The sequence below is a fragment of the Manis pentadactyla genome, chromosome 7, assembly GCF_030020395.1.
Source record: "Manis pentadactyla isolate mManPen7 chromosome 7, mManPen7.hap1, whole genome shotgun sequence".
Classification (NCBI taxonomy): domain Eukaryota; kingdom Metazoa; phylum Chordata; class Mammalia; order Pholidota; family Manidae; genus Manis; species Manis pentadactyla.
In genome coordinates this window covers 40,393,066-40,399,202 of record NC_080025.1, presented here as the reverse complement: position 1 = coordinate 40,399,202, position 6,137 = coordinate 40,393,066, and the positions used below count along the sequence as shown (strand labels likewise).

The 6,137-nt window shown below is 45.6% G+C and overlaps 1 protein-coding gene across 5 annotated transcripts in view; it reads left to right on the top strand.

Moving 5' to 3' along the window:
* EGFR (epidermal growth factor receptor) overlaps window positions 1-6,137 on the top strand; it is a 209,687-nt gene that overhangs the window by 118,895 nt on the left and 84,655 nt on the right. The window contains exon 1 of one of the 5 annotated variants that reach the window (XM_057505312.1): window positions 4,269-4,615. The exons of the other annotated variants lie outside the window; for them this stretch is intronic. The gene's annotated coding sequence lies outside the window, so the exon portion shown is untranslated. Of the gene's footprint in view, window positions 1-4,268; window positions 4,616-6,137 lie in introns of those variants that run through there. 5 annotated transcript variants of the gene reach the window in all.

The following is a 6,137-nucleotide window of genomic DNA, read 5'->3' as shown; positions in this document are numbered from 1 at the left end:
AGTGAGGATACAGAGGTGGATGTCCGATTCTAAAAGTAAGAGATGCCCAGAACAGAGCTGCATCACCTCTGCTCTAAAACATACATAAATAACAATTCCCAGCCTTTGAACTTCCTGTCAGCTTTCAGTACCTTGTATCTTCAATTCTTCTATTTAACTGATGACGAACTAGGAAGATCTTAACCCTAAGGAAACCCTTTCAGAGTTTGGCTTTGGAGGAAAATGAGTCACTTTAGCCAGGTTTATTTTCTGGAAAATTCAGGATAACAGGACTTCTAATCATATACTTCCCCACCTCCTTTTGGGTGTTCCTCTAAAACAGAGGTTAATATCGTTACATCATCAGCCCTACAGTCAGATCCCACTGTTTTTGCAAATAAAGTTGTACTGGCACACGAGGGTACCATGCCTATCCATGTGCTTGTTGTGTACAGCCATGTTTGCACTATAGTGGCTGAGTTGTGCAGTTGGGACAGAGACCGTAGGATCTGCAAACCTGAAAAAAATGGACTCTATGGATCTTTTCAGAATAAGTCTACCTCCCCCACGCCCCGCCCCTCTCTGGACACAGGTGCCTCAGGCTGTGCCTTCTAAAGGAGGCCTGCTGCACCACAAGCCAGCTCTGCTTGGCATCAGCCATTCACCTCTTTTTCCAAGCAGGTGACCCACCTGACATCAAATGGTCACATACAAGACTTGCTTTTAATTGGCAGGTCTCCTCACAGAGGGGCTAATATGTGCTAGAAACAATAGTGTCTGAGCCAAAGTAAGGTTCTTCTGTGGCAGAAACTTGGCTGGGCTTCTCAGAGTTAACTTACTAGTTGTGATTTTCAAGTCCGTCTGTCCGCATCCGTGAACCCAGGACGTGGGTTTGGGTTTGGGTCAGAGAGGGAAAGAGGCTGCAGGCCTCCCCGGACGGTCTGCCCCTCCAGCTATGCTCTAGACAGGGCTGCTTCCTCCCATTTTAAAATGCAACTTAAAAGGAATATTTAAATTAAGTAGGCGTAAGTAGAAAAGTTGTTCACTTTAAAACAAGCATTAACTGAAACCACGTGCATCCATGCAGCACACTCATCCAACTGCGTTTAGGAAAGCACCACGAAGGGTCAGGCGAGGTCTTTTCTTAAAGAGAACCAACAACGGGAAGGCATGTTCTGAGCAGCAAGCAGGGCGTTCTCTTGAGGGAATTCCAACAGACACACAGCCGGCGTGGCTTCCCAGCTTTAAGTGGCCGGCACGGGCTCCTCAGCCCGATGCAGGCCCGGCGCGCGTGACCAGGTAGGCTGGGAGGCTGCGGGCTGCCCTCCCGGCCACACACCGCGAAGCGAGTAGGAAGTCAGAGGGGTCAGCCTGAGAGTGCCTGGAAGGAAACCAGCTGTTCATTCCGTGCGACGCGGGCCAGATTTAATTCGGATTCACGCCATAGTTTTGTTTATTAAGGGTCCACCATCTGTCGGGTGCTTTGACCAGGGACTCTCTCGTCCCACCGGATCCCCGCAAAGGCCCCACGTCCCTGCGGTGCAGGTGGAGAAAGGGAGGCTCAGCAGGGTCAGGAAGGGCTCAGTGGCGTGGGCGGAGTTCTCAGCCGCCCTGGGACTGCTAGACCGCCAGTCATCGCAGGGGCCGTGAAAGCTAACTGCTTATTGTTCTCTTGTCAGAATGGCTGGGAAGTAGCTTTCCATGTTTTTCTCCCTGTTTTACTTTTCAAATCCTGTGTGACATAAACATGAAGTACTGGTTCGGATAGTTCTGCAGAGGACATGGCATATTTATGACTTGGAAAAAAAACAAGTAGACTCTGCTCTTTGGTGAAATTAAGCCACTAATCTTTTCAGGGAGATGATTTTTCTACCTTTCACTGCCTCTTTTGTTCCCAGCGGCAAATGGGAGACGATGAGAACCACACAGGAAACAGTCGCAGCCTGACACGGCCCCGCGCAGGCTCAGACTTGAGAAGCAGCTTAGAAATCTTCGCCGTGTTAGCTTTGCTGCCCCTATGCACCCCCACCCTGTCTCCCAAACCCGCTTCCTTCTGCCTCTGACCACAGAACCCAGAGTCTCCCTGCAGAGAAATGATGGCAAAAATGACCTTGCTCCCCATTCTGGGTTGCAAATCTTTTATTTCCCTGCACATTACTCCAGAATTTTCAATAAGAGTGGCTGGAGAAGTGACCCTGATAGATAACTAGGCAAACGCAGGAGGGAACCCTGGCCCCCACTGAGAATATGGGCAGTGGCCCAGAGGAGAGGCTGCAGGAAAGAACAGAAGTAGAAGACCTTCATTTCTTGGTGCAGTGAACTGTGGGATGGTGTGGCGAGGTTACCAAGCCCAACACCTGGCGTTGGTACACACCTTACATGTTTACTTGGGATATGAAGTGTCCTGCTGTCCTTTGCTTGGTAAAAAGGAACTGGGATCCCTGTCTTAGATGGCTCGAGTTTGGGGATATCCCCCCTTTCTTACTTGTGTTCCTTAGCACATCTACATTGTGTGGGTTTGGGGTGTCAATGATTATTTCATATGTAAAGTCACCTCCCCAAAGGGCTAATAAATTCCTCAGGACAGTGAGTTCTTCTGATTCATCTTGGCAGCTGTCATTGTACAATTTATTAAATGTGTTTAGTTGAGTAAGTGAATGGACAAAAGAACAACCTCTCGTGGCCTTGCTGTAGGTCACAGAGCCTGAGTGGAACCAACCCTCCCTGGGAGGCCGTCGCCACACCTACAGTCGATGGCCCCACCTTGCCATGATGCCACTCAGCCATACACGGCATTCAGACAAATCCCAGGGGCCGGTAAAGCACCCAGCATGGAGACTATTACTCAGCCTGGGTCATTAGGGGTGAGTCACATGGGCCTGAGCAGAATATACAATGGAAGGTGTGTAGGTTGGTTGAGGACTGTGCCCAGAGCAGTGAAATCTTGTCAGCCCTGCCTCACCTTACCTTCCTGTCACCTTGCTGGAAAGGGCAAGGACTGAGGGTCTATCTCAGAAGAGAGAGCTGCACCCTGATGTGTAGCAGTGAACTGTCCCCCAAGAAGCTGTTGAAGAAACAACAAGTTGCCCCCCGAGCATGTCAAGGGCTGTGGGAATGTTGGACCACTGGGCTTATACTCCCAACCAACACCAGTACTGTTCTCTGCTCACCAGGTCTCTCCTGAACAGAGCCAAGCCAGAGGTGAAAGGTGGTGGTAGCAGAGGGCAGTCTCAAGTCACGCTTTAGTCAGGGTTTGAACCTGGTTTTCAAGCAGTGTTCTTTGACACCAGCCCCATTTTGGGACGTTGTAATTCCCACTTCCTCCCACCAGCCCTTCTGTGGCAGTCATTCTCCCAGGGCTCCTAGCTTTGTGTGGGGGCAGCCAGCCAGGCAGGTGGGCAAACCTGTCCTGTTTCAGTAGGTTCTCTGCAGTAGGGAGCAGCTGGCTCTCAGCCCTCTTCCCCATCCTGGTAACAGGCAGACTTCCGCCATAACCTTCTTGAGGGAGAGCTTCGGGAACTGGGAATGGCGGTGTAAATGTCAGGCACTCTGAGCTGCCCTGCACTGGTAGGTCTGAAGTCCTAGTCTGAGAAAGCAGCAGAGCTCTAAAGAAAGGCCAGAAGTGTGAAATTGCAGTGGAGGCGGAGGATCTGGACGGGATCTTTGGCCAAAAGACTCTGGAAGGGAAGTGGCATTAGTCACTTCAGAAGTATGCCTGTTTGTGAAGAGAGAGCCCCTGAGCATGAGGAAGCGGTAGTCACCAGGGAAGAGATTAGAGAAACAGAACCAGGCCAGAGAAGAGGAGCTTACTCGGGCTATCTCTAGAAAGGAAAAGCCAGGCACACTAAATTCACTCTTGTTTATATTGTCACATGGAGAGATTTTTTAACCAAATCCAGCGTTTTGTCCTTTCTCCCGTGTGCCCTGCTCAGCATTCAGTGATCCATCAAGAAACGCTCCAGCCACAGCTAGTCTAGTTCCGGACAACCTGATGGAGATTCTGTCATGCAATCTGATACATACAATTCCTCCATCCAGGAATTTTTGTTCGGTAGTTGTCCGTGTGTTGAAAACACAGATTTTCAGAGACACTGGCCACCAAGACAAAGTGCATTGCCAGGGACATAGTACGGATTCAAAATAGATTTATCAGATAGAATGAATAAAATATTGAAGGGTATTGTTTCTGAAATCTTTTTTAGTCCAACTCGGTTTCTGGTGGTCCAATAATAGGTCAAATTCTTTTTTGATTCAGGAACCACTCAACTACCCATAAAACATAGATGCAATGGTTTGGTTACTGTGAATGCCACTGTGGTGAAGCCTCAGTGTTGGACACAATTATATTTAGAGAGATTTGTGATTTATGGAGCACTTCCATGTTCATGATCTCATTATTGCTCACAACAAATACATCAAGCTGGTTCCACTTGAACCAGAGAAAACACCAAAGAGTTCACAGACGCCGAGTGTTAAGGTGACTGGCTGGAGACCATCCCATCATAACACCGTCACAGGCTTCATGAGGGCGGAGAGTGTTCGTGCTGCCTCTGGGAACACAGTCGACAGTCCCTCATAGAAACGGCCTTCCTGGGATCGAGAAACAACCTAAAGAGAGTGGACACAATATGGAAAGGTACCCTAACTGTCCTTGATGTGTTTCTTAAAAATCATGAACTTAGTTATTTTAATGGCTGGGAGGGAGAGAATCACGGGGATGGAAATGAGCAAGTTTTGGTGTTCTGTTCCCCATCTCAGAAATAAAAAAAGATGTCATTTTTAAGTCTTCTGCTTGTTAACATAATTAGAGTTACTTTTATAAGCAGCTGTATGAGACATGCCAAAGCTTGGCATGTTTAGTACAGTAGGGATGTTATAATGCTCATGGCAAATTGTCAAATATTTAAGAGGACTTCCTGAGTACTACATGTGCGTTTCCAAGTGCACTGTAGATTCATATTCAGTTTGACAGCTATGTTTAGATGCCTACAAGCTGAGAACTATTAGTTATGAAATCAAATACAATAAAGTAAGGAACCACTGATAAAATATAAAGTTTCAGAAAATAAAAAAAGTCCTTCACACTTACAGTGAGACTTTTCCCATTCCACAAAACCTTTGATTAAGCAAACTGCCATGAATACTTAAATGCTTCTTTGCATTTACTTTTGTTGTTTTCCCAATTATTTATGACTCAACCATAGATGTTCTTCTTTCCTATATTACAAACTGTTGTGTGGGTTAAGTTTCATAGGCTAGTCCAGCACTGTAAGCACAGCATTTCTATGGGATCTGTTTCCTCTTTGCTCCCTTAAACCAACATTAAAAATTTTATTTATAGATTGGTAAAAAATGCAATTTGGGGACTCTTCTAGCCCATCACCTTTTGAAGCGAAACCATCTCTGTGCAATGCACGGTGTTTTCCGAGGGCTACCACATGACCTCTCCTGAGCAATAATGAGGCGCATAGCTACAGCTACTCTCCCTTCTGACACTTCCGTGTATAGTACTTCGTTGTTCATCATGATTTGCAATTGTTGAAAGCACTTTCATAAAGTCATTTCCATGAATAACATAAAACTTTGAGGATCTTAATAACCGTACATGATCATTTCTACATTTTAAAAAAAGTATTAAAATATTCTTTTGGCCTTGTTCAACACAGATTTTTGTAAACTTTCTCAGTAATTTTTTTTTAGTTCCATTTAATGTTTTCTTTCCTAGTTCTATCATAACATGGAAACTTAACATCTCTAGAAAAACTTTCTCAGTAATTTTTTACTGTAATGTATGGTCACTATAGAAAACTTGAAAATGCAAAAGCTGTAAGGGAGAAATAAGATAAACCCCCAGAATCGTACTGTTCACAAAAGGCCTCTGTTTGTTAACAACTTGGTGTATTCTTTTTCCTGTCATATTTTACAATGACCAACTGGAGGTGTGAAGACTGACACTCTTCTAGAATGTCTTCCTCCCCCTCCTCCATCAGACAGAAAGAAACAAGGCGAAGAAGTAAAATCCACCTCTCCACACCACACATACATGTGTGTGTGTGAATAAACAAATGTTTATGTTTACATATATTTGCATAAATAATAATTTTAAGCAGTGATGAATGGTAAGAAAAAAAGAAAGCAGGCTGATCCAATGGTAGATA